This window comes from Nymphalis io, chromosome 4 (genome assembly GCF_905147045.1).
Source record: "Nymphalis io chromosome 4, ilAglIoxx1.1, whole genome shotgun sequence".
NCBI classification, from domain to species: domain Eukaryota; kingdom Metazoa; phylum Arthropoda; class Insecta; order Lepidoptera; family Nymphalidae; genus Nymphalis; species Nymphalis io.
In genome coordinates, this window is record NC_065891.1 from 10,477,271 (window position 1) to 10,493,220 (window position 15,950).

At 29.2% G+C, this 15,950-nt stretch overlaps 1 protein-coding gene across 1 annotated transcript in view; it reads left to right on the top strand.

The window, feature by feature from the left end:
• Positions 1-2,149: 2,149 nt before the first annotated feature.
• The window catches only part of LOC126781829 (venom dipeptidyl peptidase 4), a 42,686-nt gene continuing 28,885 nt past the window's right edge, over positions 2,150-15,950 (top strand). Inside the window, exon 1 of the mRNA XM_050506905.1 lies at positions 2,150-2,416. The gene's annotated coding sequence lies outside the window, so the exon portion shown is untranslated. The remainder of the gene's footprint in view (positions 2,417-15,950) is intronic.

Sequence of the window (15,950 nt, forward strand, 5' to 3'; positions counted from 1 at the left end):
AAATACATTCATTTTGTAATTGGCCCCTGTTATGAATTTATGAATATGATTTGTAAAACGTAATTGAGAAATCAAGCTGTACGTCAATACCGTCACTGAATTTATTGATGTTTTTCAAAACCTCTTATAGCAAGATTTGAAAACCTAACGTGTTTCTGTTCAGAGGTGGACTGTGTTAATGGTAGTGGATAATTTTTTTTTATTTTAGCAGTTTGCGTTCTTTAAGGAAGGATTAGTTGGATTGTGATAGAAGTGGGGACGACAAAAGCCCAAGAGGTCATGATCGAACCTGCGATTTACATCGCTTGGCGACGCGTAAACCATAAACGCCACTGACGCTTATTGTTAAGATCGTTTTACGGGTGTAAATGCACAATACATAGCCACAGGGAGAAAGCTAGTGAAAGTAATATATGTAGATATCATACAATTAAAGTAGGCACTATGTAGCTTCTACTGATTATGAAATGCTCGGTTTATGGTCACCGGATAAACAAATTATATTTCCTTTTTTTAAACTGGTCTCGAATAGTGTTCGAGACTCAGTTAGTTGAGCTCATATAATGAATCTTAATATGCAAGATGATTGTTTGATTTACTTATTTAAATTTGGAAGTATTATATATTTTTTTATTTACTTTATTAGTTTATCTATGTCGTAATAAGTAATTGAATTACGAATGTTTTTTTATTCGGTATTGTTTTGGTTAATTTCTTGTTTAATGAGCTTGTGAATAAAATACCTTGTTATTGCTTTTTATTCTTATCGAAAAATTAAATTATGAATAAATCTATATAAATAAAAATGAAATGTCAGTATGCTCGTTCTGTATGTTTATCTGAACGCGTTTTCTATACTATATCTAATACATATAAAATTTATTAGTATGTTAGTCCGTCTATATAAACGTTTTACACCGACCAATTCAATCCGTGAAAAAACCGAGTTGCTTGGCTAGTATATGATAATAACGAATGTTGAATCATAATTAGTTATACTTCAAAAACTTTTAATTGATTTTGATTGATTACACTTCTATTAATTGTTAAGCCTACGTCTAGATTTTCTTATAATGGATTTAACTTATTTATACAGCTTATACATTTGGGCTTATTATTCGTGGTCGGCGGTAAAAGAAAACTTGAAGAAAATTGCATGTTTCGGATCAAAGTCTGTCGAATGTGTATCCACCAACCCGCATTGGAGCAGTATGGTGGAATAAGCTAGAATAAAATCTCTTTGAAAATTAAAGAAGGCTGTTACTCATACATAAATGTTATTTATTAAGAAATAATGAGAAATAATTAGTATTAATGAAACGACACATAAAACACAAATATTTATTGCATCAATTCCACTAACTTTTGAAATATGTACGGAATATTTCAAGCAATGAAAACACTTTACATCACAAATATAAGAAGATAATTAGTTTTAGTTCTTTATATATCAATTTTAATATGTCGTAATGTTTTTAATTTAACTTTTAATATTTATAATATTTGCTGTTACTTAGTTATTTTAGGTGGGTACTGTGGTTTCTTAATCGAGGAAGTACATAGACATATAACTAGTTAATGTGTAATGGGTAATGTAAGCTTGTGATGTGTTATTCTTTATATATATATAAATACACACACACATATATATGTAAACTAATACGTGAAGCATAGAACCTATCATAATCCTAATTAATATTATAAATGCAAAAGTGAGTTTGATTATTTGTTTGTTACGCTTTACACACATAAATGAAATAAAAATCATTTATTTCAAGTATCAATTATTCAATTCAAATAATATTGGCGGTCATAAAATATAAATTAAAATAAACAATAAATATATATAATTAATATAATTTGAAATTAAAACAAAATAAATAATTTCAATTATACTAGATTAAAAAATGAAGTAAAATAAAACAGGGTACCTCACACTTGCCTTACAAACGCGGGCGAAGCCGTGAGCGGAAACAAGTATTGAATATTTCAAGTTACGTGTAAATATCTTACCCATAACAAATACCTTGTATTCGGATTAATAAACATTTCTGTAAGAAACAAGAGGCTGTTACGTCAAGTACGCTAATCATTCGGTTTATTCGGTTACGAGTCCGCGGACCGCAGTGTACCAGTGACTGTCGTACGCACAAGTACTATGTAGGACTGATTACAATGTTTATTTACAAACGTACGAACTATGACTCGTGTGAAGTGGTCAAATGTTAATACACTGTGGCTGTGTGTAGAATAGATCGATTTAAACTATCGCCATATTAAGTGCTTGACTTTATATTATTAATAAGTAAAAAATATGTATACAAACTAGTACACATTTTATCATTTTTAAGTGATGTGAAATGTTTTATTTGGATTTGTAGAGTTGTGAATTCGACGCTGACTTTTTATTATAAAGGTAAGTTATTTTATATATGACGAGCCTGTTGGCGTGGTTGGTGGATGCTTGCCTTTCACGCCGAAGGTTGTGGGTTCGATTCCCACCCAGGACAGATATTTGTGTGCATGAACATGTCAGTTTGTCCTGAGTCTGGGTGTAATTATCTATAGCTCTGTACAAGCTCTGTACAAGCTCAATTTGGGATCAGATGGCCGTGTGTGCAAAATGTCCCTGGATCTTATTATTATATATTTTTTAAATATATTGCCTCAAATAAATTACTGTCTCTGCTATGTTTTTAATTAGTAAACCAATAAGTTGATATAATATTATGAATGGAAATAATTTGTTTTGCAAGTTGTTACTATGTCAATTAAATTTATAACATAATTTGGTATCAACATTATGAATTGTTATAACAGATACAAAGGAATAAAAGTATATAAGATGTAGTTACAACTATTTATTTGTACATATATATCATCGTGGGTCATTTGTATACGATGAAAAATTAAACTTGACCCAGGGTAAATAAGCCCAATCATTTTCCGAAGAATAAACTATTATTTAAATATGTCAAGCATTTTTTTTCTTATATAAAGTAATATATAATAGGTTTTGTTTAGCTGTTATTTTGATTTTGAGTCTAAATGCATTTTATTTTAATTATATATGAATGTATTTAATTATTGTCTATATATAATAACTTCAATATATTTCACATATTTCTATGTAAAAAATAAACAAATACATATCGCGATAGGAAATCCAACACTCAACAACAGATACAAAAGATGTAAAATATCGATATCAAATGAATTTACGACTTCGGATTTAATAAAGACGTACATATTTTATTGTTTGTCGTACAAAAAAATTAATTTTTGTTTACGATATCTACCAAAGTACCTGTCACTTTATATAATTATTAACAAATCAATAGTGGGCTATACGTCTTAAATATGAAAGAAATAGTAACTATTGAAATAAATAATATTAAATAAAGAATAATAGATAAATATGAATAAGAAGAATATATAGATTTAACTTATGTACTTTTAATTAAATTTCAGCGAATATTTTTAACATAACTCTTTTTTCAAATATTTATGATAATCCACGGTATTTTTAGATGCACTATAAATTGAAAAAACCCGACGTAACATAATTTCTGTAAAGATTTAAAATATAAAAAAAAAACACCTGTCAATTATTTATTATAATAATGTATTATATTAATGTAATTGAAATAATATCAATTGATATAAAACCTTTTTTACAAAGATTAGTGTAGTACACTCAGTGCTTATATAAAAACTTATTACATTTCCCATTATTTATACTAATTAATGGTATGTTTAAAATAACTTGTTATCTAACGCAACATTATAAACAACTTACGTTGCGGAAGTTAAGTAATGCGTCTACTCTTAAAACGGTTGCTTTTCTCGTCCCTATGCTTCTGACTGGCTGAAATAAATTAAATTTGCATTGAATGCAATCGCTTGCTTATCAGTACAATCCGTACCTAGAAATAGTCGCTCTTTAAGAGTTTAAGTTATAAAATACGAATGTGTCAAGCTCAAGTTGTAATTGAGTAATCGTGTACACAAAGACCGGAATAGGTTTTAAATTTACGTTCTATTACAATAATATAGTAATATAGTTCTATTATATTTTTTAAATATTTATTTTGAACAATTAATACATATCATAAACACAATATACGGTAGTAACTACAACAGTATTAAACTGTGTCGTACCCTCCAATTCGACAGCACATTTATTTATCATTTATTCAATGTAAACATAAAATAAAATTTAATTTAAAAAAAAATATAAAACGACAAACACATTTATTTAAATTATTTACGATAATAATTCTTATAGTCTAACATAATTTATATAAAAATAAATTTTAATAATTTAAATTAGAGTTAAGTATACACACATTTAATATAAATGTGTTTAGGAATTTTCTTAGAAAACCTAAAACTGCAATGACTAGTTGATTTCGAAAAAATAATTAAATTCAAATAAACGCTTATATGCACTTTTAAATTACAGTATTGAATTAAATTTTAAGGTTCAACTGGTTCGAAATGGATTCTATCGATCAGAACCGGCAGTAAGCTCGGTAGTTACTCCAGTAATTTACATAGGGTATGTAAATTAAGCATAATTTAATTTATTATTTATCTTGCATGAAAATCAAAGAGCCAGTGCGTTGCTTAATACAGTACCGTTATTTTTAAAAATGTTTCATAGTATTGTTCGATTATATTAATTTTAACTCCATCCAAGAATTAAAAAAAAAAAAAATTTGAAAAGTATCATCTGATAATTTATAATCGTATAAGTAATACGTATGAAACGTGTAAAAAAGACTACAAATAAAATTCATTCAGTCATAAAAAAACGATCATCTCTTTTTTCACCCTTAGTCGTATTTTTTCTTCAAATTTAAATGGGACCAAATAAGAAGCCTTTACCTATACCTTACCTTACCTTATACCTAGCCGAAAAAAAATCCAAATAGATGCTTCAATAGAGTTCTGAGATAACAAACTTAAAAAACAACTGAATTGAAAAAGTCCTCAATTATTTCAAAGTCGGTCAAAAAAGGGAAAAGGAATATTATCTCAATAAAGGAATTTTCTTATTTTCTCTAAAGTTGTTGAACGTACGTGGGAAATAAAAGCGTGTGAACAATGTAGCACCCAATATTGAATGCTGTTTGCGTAAAAGGTATTCTCGAAGATACGTTTACATGGAACGACACGAATTGGTTACAAAAATCGTTTTTCCGCTGTATTCATTCGACAAGCAAAACTTTGTATATCTTATTTATGTAATTCACTACCTTTATCCAGAATATATTATTTCAATTTTCGAAATGCTGTCTATTAATTACAGTTTTAGGGTGACGTTTATATATCTGAAACATCTATTGGCGTGCCTTATCAGATTGATTCGTATACTGTGACGAGAAACGGCTTGACACCCTCTTAAGTACGTACACTCTTTTTTCGCCACCGTTATCTCCCTTCTGTGCGTGGTGGATATACTATATGTTGATATATATATTTTTAATAAGCACAGTATATTTATTTTAGTAGCGAATCTGTTTTCATTTATTTTATTTACTAGAAGCCTTAAATAACTATCATTTACTTGCATGTAGCCATATTGCTTATCCATCCTGGGGGCTGGTATTTTGCTATCCTTAACACAGGTTATCTAAATATATATATAAAGGGTAGTGAGTTCCAGTCTCCGGAAAAAAAATATATTTAAGTCTAAAATGTTAATATACTCGTGTTCTATCATTAAATATAAGCTTATAAGAATAAGAAGATCTATAATAAGATTTGCATGTCATATATGTGACTTAACATGTGTATGTTAAAATGTTTATCGTGTTGTATGCAAATAAACTATTATTATTATTATTTCATATTTATTTATTGATTTTGTTCAATTATTAATCATAATTTTCGATGTTTTGTTTTTGTCCGGGAGTTTTGCATCTTTAAACAGTTAAGCGTTCGTAAAACGTAATTTTAGGTGTGCACCATGATTTACGATGTGAGTAAATTCGTTTCACTTAAACTTTACCGGATTTATCGTTTTGTCCTTAAAGATTTCAATAAAGATTACCATTGTTATTATAAAAGTAGCCATTGTTAACCTGAATGAATGGTCTATTTACACATATTTTTATAAGCATTTGTCCGCATCACACACGCCTGTGTTGTTGATTATTACGAACATAACACGAACTCAACTTTATTTAAGCTCAAATTTAAATATTTTTCCAGGTTTAAAAAATTAAAATAAAGGTAATATTATCATAATAAAATTATATTGTTTTCTAAAAGTTTTCGTCGTATAAAGTTTTATTTTGAAGAGAGAACAAATGCAAAATGCATTTGTTCTCTCTTGTCAATTTGTCAAATCAATTTGTCATATACCTAAAGAATTATTAAAGTATATATTTTAAGTTTACATCTCATAAGACGTGAAATGGGAATAAACGTTAATAAACCACTGTATAAATTTAGTGCTATCGTTTTAAGGAACATAATTTAAACGAGTTACACCTCGATCGCTATAAGGTATATAAATATATAAGGAATCCCCGATATTTCAAAACGTACTCATACTATTTATGTGTAAAATAACTTTCTTGTAAATGCAATGCATATAAATTGAAGCTGTTCTCCTTGACACACCACTAAGACTGGCCATTTTAAATGAACTGTCACCGACAAGTGACATACGTGTAAACGCGTGTTATGTTGAAATTTAAGTAAAATATATATTTTTTTAAAAGAGTACCTTTCATTTTTTTAAGGAATTACCAATTAAGCGTGCTTATGTTAGAAGTAGGGAAAACAAGAGCCCAAGGATCGAACCTGCAACTTTTACATCGCTAGGTGGCCAGTAATCAATTGAGTCATTTACGCTTATAAATATAAATATTTTGTTTGGGAGTGGTTAAACTTATATGCGTTTCTATATATCATACTTATCATAATAAAATTCCCCTTTGTCACATAAAATATTTTAATTGTAAGTACTAATAAAATCATTTAAAATACTAAAAATATGTCTTTACCAATACCGACTAAGAGATAAAAAAATAATAAACGAGTCAGTTCTCTTTATTTACCTTAAGTGCCTTATAGTAAACTATGCTTATAATTTATTTATTATATAAATTTAAAAACATGTGGTTGTGTTTAAACGATTTTGCTTATCAAATCAATCATATTTTGTGATTCAGAATACTTAAAAAATCTCTTAGAATTTAAGAAATAGGGGGTTAAGTAAGTGGTCACGTTTGAAATTATAATTAAGTTAATAATAAAGGTGTTATATATACTATAATATTATAAATGCGAAAGTAACTCTGTCTGTTATGCTTTTACGGCTACACCACTTATTTTGATGAAATTTGGTAGGAACAAGCTTGAACCTAATTTTTTTATACCTAACCCCTGCCCAAAAAACAAACGCGTTTAAAGCCTCGGGCGACAAATAGTTAGAAATGTAATGAATGACAGATAAAATCGCACTGGTGCTCGCTCGGATTCGATCCATGTTCTTTCGATTAAGGTCCACGTATTGCATCCACTGCACCATTGGTTATCTTTTAACGTGTTTCTATTCAATAATTACAGTTTCATAGCTATTAATATCTGACAGCTTAACGGTAGAATTACTGATGATTAAATAGGTAATCCGAAAAATATCTTTCTTCATTTCATTCGCTTGCCTTTATTTATTCATCTCGGGGCGCAGTACGTATGTGATTTTAGTTTCACTCATCTATTTCCCTATTCATATCCTCAGGTAACTATTTCCTTGCACGTGTCACCTCTTACATAACAATATTTTCCCCATTCTTTCTCAACTCTTCAAGCGTCTACATATATATTTATTCTTCTAATCGACTTCACAAAGAATTATCAAATTTGACATTATTAAATATCTAGTTCTATCAGACCGATCGAGTTGAAATTATGCACATATTTCGTCCGATGACAACGTAACATTTAAATAACATACCTATTTAATTTAATTAGTGATCTAGATTCTTTATGGCGATAACTACAAATTTATGACTATGATGCCTGGATGACTATTAGATTTAATTAATATTTTTTTTTTTATTAGTGTCTTTAAACGATTACTGGCTGTACTATTACACGACGTATGACATTTCATTACAATACAATAGGAGCTTTGTGTGCTAGTTGAAGTGTTCGGCGTGTATGGAATAAAGGCAAGTATAATAACTCGTCGACCCGTGTTCTACATTATGATATTCACTTTCATCTCACTTAGAATTTAATGTATTTAACAAACTGACATTGTGTTTATTATTTTATGGTAGAAAAAATAATAAAAATACTTTATTTTATACGAATAAAAATGTATAAATAATTATTCGTTTGTACAGCAGGACGGTAACAATATTGTCATTAAGAGACCATATCAGTAAGTTAATAGTAAGTTTTAAGTTTAGTAATTTACTAGCATATTGATTATACAACAATTCACATTGGATTTTTGTTTAATTTATTTAAAAAAACAATTAAATTTAAAAATGTCAATAAAATTATAGATTTTAAGCACGCTTGGGCCCCAATATAATCTGTTTCCTTTACCCCTGTATCTGTGCATCCCCCTATGAGCTGATTGTGGTTTTCATTACTTTTTGTATATTATAAATTAGTTGTAAATTCAATTATAACTTTATAAAAGTGACTGACGTGTATTTCACAATATCTAAAACAGCGTATTGTCATAGTAATAAAATTATTATTTAAACAAATATTAAACAACATTTTGAACGGTATAAAATTACTTTTTGAAATTTTTATTTACATATTTTACCCTTCCTTAAAATCAGAACCACTATAAATATTGAAATAATGATGCTTATGTAGACGATAAGGTATAAAACAGTTTCAAGACTTCATTTATAAGATATTCTTCATTTATTCATCAATTATCTTGGCTATGCAATCATTACAATTGTAGAATGTAACTAATTCGAGGGATGGCGTACGACTTTCAATCTATATTAAAATCTTTTAAATTTTCAAATTAAATCCAAACTGATTGCTAGTAAAAGTAATTGTTTTAAGTTATTGAACTATTAATTAACCTCCTTTATAGTTACATTTTTTACATAATATTACTTGGTAATAAATCTTGGCATAAATGGTCTAAAATGATTTCGTAGCTTACATCGCTGGCTCCCGGAATATACATCTTATATTTTTGCAATATTCTCTCAATGTTTGCTTTAATCTTAGGCAATAATCAAAGGATATGTTATTACTAAGATGACTTAATAAATCCTAACAAATAAAGTTACGACTTCACTAACATCAATCAATGTTTGTTTGAATTTAATGGTGCGCTAAGAGTTTAGGTCGGATTCATTTTATTCGAAGAATTTATATAACACTATCTATCCTTTGCGATTTGGTTCGTGTATAATGATGGTTCTATCCAGTTTTTTTTAACCAATGAGTAAAAATCAAATTAACTTTAGGCATGTTGAGTACAATTATAAATGCACACAAGCACACACACAAACACACACACACACGCAAACATACACACACCCCCACACACACACATATGTATATACAAAAACACGCATAAGAACATATTTTTATTAATAGTTTTATTTTTATTTTTTAATTTTCATTTGTTTTTTTATATATTTTTTTTACTACGGTTTTTAAAGAATCTAACCTAGTGTGCAATAAATTGTCGAGGAATCGCTGCCTCTGATAGTACAATTTATATTATTTTCGGAGTCAGAGGTCCACCACCATTGTTGCTAATGTAAAAACCTAGATTTAGATAATACTGCAAACAAATTGTGTACATAATTTTATTGGGTGTAAATAAAAATTAAATTATTATTATTATACATATTTACCATCGATCGTAACAGTATGACAGAGGAACCTATAACAACAAGTATGTATAAGTTGGTTACATACACACGTGGAAACAAGGTTAAATGGGTTAACCTCATCAGTTTAGCTACGGTCGAACAATAAGTGTTTACAGAAGCACTTCGGTAATTGAATTAGCGTGAAAGTTGTATCAATTACGTAACACATCGTCACATCAAGAGACAGGAGGTTTGTTTGTATATCTTAACTAATATTATAAACTTCACGTTTATATGGGTTAGTTAATTTATTTGTTTGTTACGTTGTCACGTCTTAACTATTCAACCGATTATCATCGAATTTTATATATACGTTGTCAGCGGTACAGAAAAAGGAGATAGGGTGCTTGCCCTCCCCTCACAAGAGTGCTAAGCCGCGGGCGAAAACTATTCCACTATAATCGAAATTACAATTTATTACCGATATGCCCTTAAGCATTCTAGCCACAATTCCACGTAAACCAATTTTGTAATAATTATTTGACGTGATATTTTAAAACTATTATAAACCTTATTTATGGTGTGTTTCATATTATTTTATTTAATATTGTTAATGTGTCAAGTATTACACTATACTGGCGTATTTTCCTTAATGCATGTCTCTTAAATAATATGCTGATCGCACTTCAATAGCATTAACTAGATTCGTATTAAAATAAGTTTGTAATAGGATTTTAAAATATAATATTTGATTTATTCATATATAATCATTATTGTGTAAATTGGTAAATAATTTATAAATATTAGAAGTAAAATAATTTAACTTAATGTTTCATCATTAAATACAAATACAAGCAGAACCCGGCAAACTAGATCCTGCCTGTTTATAATACATTTAAAAACATTTACGACGATATCGCATATTTGTTATATTGACCAAGATGCGTCAATAGCGCAGTATTTAACGGGCCGCCTAGTGATGTAAAAGCCTAGTCATGTTTGATTCTGACCCCTTGGGCTATTGTCGTTCCCATTGTTACACATTATTTAGACTTAATTGGAGGGGTAAATATGAAGATTAATAATTCGTTTGAAAAAATGAATATCGCTAATATTCTTAAAAAAAGTCAAGTAACTGTTGAGTGCTGTATGACCGTGTTATAAATATATGTATATTAATAACTAAGGCTTATTATAGTGTACAGGATTATATAAATGATAGAAGAGCTTGGACTTAGTTTTCCTTGATGTTCATACAGGATATATAAATATAATTGTATATCATTATTGTTATATTTGGTTGAAAAAAATAGTAAGAAAAACTGTTTCCTCTCTGTAGAATCTACATTCCGAACCGGTAGTAGCTTTATATTAAAATTAAAATTGTAAAATGACGGAAGATTTGAATTTTCTGTATACATAGAGTATTATAAAATTGGTTCACATCATTAATATTTTTATTACAAGTATCGGATATCCTTTAACATAGAAATGTGAACAAGTGAACTAGATTACGTTGAAGTACATGATGTGACGAATATGTAAAATAAGACCGAACAGGTTTTACAATATCACCATTTTATCTTGTTTTTATTTATCTTAGATCTTGGAATCTAATCACTTTTATTAAATGTGTGTTGTTATAATTATTCTGAGATTGACATACTGATTATCATTAATATACCTTGTTTAATATTAACTTATAAGTCTGAATATGGATCTGGGTTCAAAACCCAGGTCAGGCTGAAAAAGAGTTCCTGCCAAGTGTTTGTCAGTACAAGTCCGTTAAAATTAGAAAATTACTCTTCATTCCATGATATATTTTAAAATAATAATGTAAACAAATATTTATAATTATAATTGTTTTCCTGTTTATTTCGTTGTTAAATAAATATATTAAATTTTGATTTGATTAAGTTAAAAAGAGTCTCATCTAATTCAAAAAGGGCCTTGTAAATAAGATAAGTGGCTTAATTCAAGTTCACTCCGAGATGTCTGAAGTAATCAGGCTTGCTCTGATGAAGTAAGCTAATTGCGAATTCTAGTCCAATTACTTTTATAGCTACTTTTAAGGAATGGGAACATTGTATGGATATAAGCTAGAGATTCTTGAAAAAAACTGATATAAGTTAAGACTTTTTACATGTTCCAATAAAATTGGTGTAGTATGGTTGGTTGATACATGTGTGGCAGATTTTCACTCGACACATGCAGTTTTCCAAATCAAGCGCATGACAAACCATTGGTGCATGTGCTTTGTTGGTTGGTATTGTTTATGTTGTTGTTGAAAAAGTGGTAAAAACCCATAAAATTATCGTGACAAGCTACTAATTTTTATACCAATTGACGTCTGATCCGATGAGTTACGAAGGTCAAATCAGTTAATATCAGCTTAATCATTTTTGTCGACGGTACACTGCAGGTCAATTATCGGCCAATCATTTTGTTGGGCTACTACGACACCTATGATGATTTATTACGAATATTTTCAAATTAGAATAATTTTTTTCGTGGTCGACCTTCCATGTACAAAAACTAAATGTTTAGCTTTATATATATAGTTTTAGCTCTCGGCTTCAGCCGCGTGTTGGAGGAAGGACAAGAGTTAGGTAGAAGCCAGTGTCATCTATGTTAGCCATACAATGGTCCATTGACCATCGAGGTGGACACATTCTTAACAGATAAATACATGTCATGGCGTATGTATTATTTAATCACACCTGAATGCCCTTCGTCTCACCAGACAGATCCGTATAATAATTATAATACGTATCTTTTAAAGTGTATTGTGATATTTGTAATTGTAGTATTATACGTACTGTGCTTTGTCTGGTATAAATTGTCTGTAAGCAGTAAGGCCGGGTATTTGTACAGCTCTTTAAATTGTTTTTCTTTCATTTAGTATAGAATAGATTATTTTATTATTAATAATATATTGTTATTACTACTAACACTTCAGCTGAGCCAATAAAAAAGAACAAACTCTACTCACTGCAGGACACCATCGAGAAATAACAGAATGTGATGTGCGATTGTCAAGCACTGGAATTGAGTTGTGGAATAAGCTTTCAAAACCTGTTTAAGACAAAGATCTATATGTCTTATAGAGACTGTTAATATTTACTATATATGATACTAGTTCTCGCCCGTCCGCGTGTTGGGTATAATTTATACCAAATTTCATCAAAATAGGTTCAGTGACCTAGCCGTGAAAGCATTACAGACAAACAGACTTACTTTCGTATTTATAATATTAGTATAGATAAAATAATATGATTATGTAAGAGCTGAGATAGCCTAGTGGTAGTATACGTCAATCTAAGCTGAAGATTGTGGCTTCAGTTTTGATGTGCTTATTTTAAGTTTATAATCTCGCGCTCGGCGGTGAAGGAAAACATCGTGAGAAAAATTTGCATATGTCGAATGAAAACCTACCAACCCGCATTGGAGTAGCGATGGAATACGCTTCGAACTTTTACCTAAAAAAAGAGGCCTTAAACCAGCAGTATGAAATTAACAGGATATAACTTTAACTTACTTTATGTTGATATAATTAAGCGTCAAAGACGTATTTCAAAAGATAGGAATGTACATTTCAATAATCCTGTTAACGAAAGGAAATAGGCTCCTAATCCAGTTTCTACTATTTCGTATTGACCCCCTTCCAATATACGAGTAATACATAAGTGCTTAGTTCCTTAGTTCCGCTTCAAACACGAGGGACTTACTCGGTAAGTAATGTAGCAGAATAAAGTATTATTTCTTTGGATCTTTTGTTTTTTGTGAAACAGACCCTTATGGCAAGGGCCTTTGTTCTGTGAACTTGGTAATAACTAAGGCGAGGTTTTTGTAAGTAAAAAGCTTTATCTTGTCAGTATTAGATGAAATGTAGTGTGACTATTAGCCTTTGGAAATACTTATCATAGGTTTATATTTGTTGAAATATATTTGATTTAAATGTAAAGTCATTGTAATTCATGATTGAATTTTCAATTAATAATATTTTATATTTAATACTGATACAAATAATAAATATACAGCTATCTAACAAGTAAAACAGGATGACTGAAAATAAAAACAGAACTTTTAAAATTAATAACGGTTATCTGTGTTTTAACTTGTTTTCGTTACGTAACTATTGATGTAGGTAAATGAGTTTATGCCTTAGAAAGTATTTATTAGTATGTTATTTATAATATAAGTACAAAGCGTTTTAAAAAATGGAGATTTGTGTTTTCTGCCATAATAGAGTACTTGTATTCTAGCATATACATGAACATCGACAAAAATTAATTTTAAGGAGATTTGTTAATTTAAAAAAAAAACAAACTCGAGGTTTAAAATATTATGTGTCATACTTAGTTTTAAATATCTAGTGAGAATAAAAACTACTTCAAACAATTCTCAGACAATAATTGTTATCTGTACGTATTACGTGTCTGACCTAACTGTGTATAATCTGTAACAGAGTTGTGTTCCCGACAAAATACAAAACATTTAACAATGCATAATTATGTTTTTTTCTTGAACTTGCTGTTACTTGGATACTATTAAAAGCCTATATGTTGATAATGCTTTATGATATGAGCCCGCCTTTAGTACTATAAAACTTTTTGAGGATATTAAATCTAAATAAATAATATAAATGGATTCCCATACAATTTAACCATCACACAAAGATCAATAACACTCATTGGCGCACAACGATAATAATTAAGTCACCAAAAAGATAACCACAAAAGGAAATTAACATTATTATCCTGAAAATAAAAACACGCAAGTACATAAAACTAATAAAGTCAATCAAAATAATAGAAAGACATACCAAGTAACTGACAACACATATGTTTTATTCACTTATTGTTGGATTTGGTCGATTAAATAAAAACACAAACCATTCTTTTTTATTTATTACAATTAATTGTGGATTGTTTTCAAAATAATAAGTATATTAAATTCGGTTTTCTACTTATAAACAGTATTATTAAATTTCTTGTTGATCGGCATTGAATGTCGTATTCTGAATCGACATTCATGGACACGGTAAAGTACAAAATGGGTATGTCACACGTCTTTGTGTAATGATGGACGGTATTATGATGAAGGTAAATACATCGGTATCAAAAGTATTTATTAAAACCTAGACCAACAGGTTTTGGTCTCTCTGAGCCACGAGAGTGTTACAATCAAATTTCTAAGTTCCTACGGGACTATTACTGAGAATTTCTTGACAGAAAGTTTTGACGGATTTGAATCTAGTACCTTGAAGTCTGTAGACTTTGTCTCTAGACCAATGACGCACAATAAGTGGTGACAAATACACTGACAATGCCAGCGTTCATGTCAATGAAGTGGTCAGTAACGCCATAATAATAACAGATGACGTAACCCCTAGCTTTGAAAGTAATTTAGCGATATCAGTATATGTAGTAACTGTTCATAATATTTAATAAAATAAGTTGCCAATTAACTAAATTTAAAGTCTAAAACATATATGACAAAAAAAGTATATTAAAAATAAGTTTCTATTTGGCGGCAATCTTGAATAAATACCAATATTCAGTATATTAGATTGCATTGTCTTTTTATGATCGTTTTGTGTATGCATTCAAGAGAACATCTTAGTATAATCAAATGATAATCGCGTATAAGAGATAATCCTTTTATGAGAGATTGCGATCCAATTTTAAATAGGCAAAGTCAAAACAGTTCCGTTCCTTATTTCTCTTTTATTTGTCGGCTGATTTTATTTTTTTGTTTGCTTAGAGGCTATCGATGAGTTATATGAAAAATAAGAGAAGAAAATGTATGTTCCAATGCAGTCATAAATAATTTCCTCAAATGTTCAATAATGACTGTAGTTGAAATTTGATTACTTCGAACAATAGTATAGAGAAATCTCAAAACATTGCTAAAGAGTCAACTTCTTACGTAAGTATCCTTAGACGTAAGACACTTGTTATTATGTTACATTACGTGCTTTAATTAATTATTCAGGTCACTCGCCTTGACTCGTGAGGAAAGTAATCGTGAGCAAACGATAAATAGTTCCATTAAGTATGAGCTGACTAAGAAACGGCAAGCAATCCGTAATACGACAAGATATTTCAAAGTGACATTGTTTCA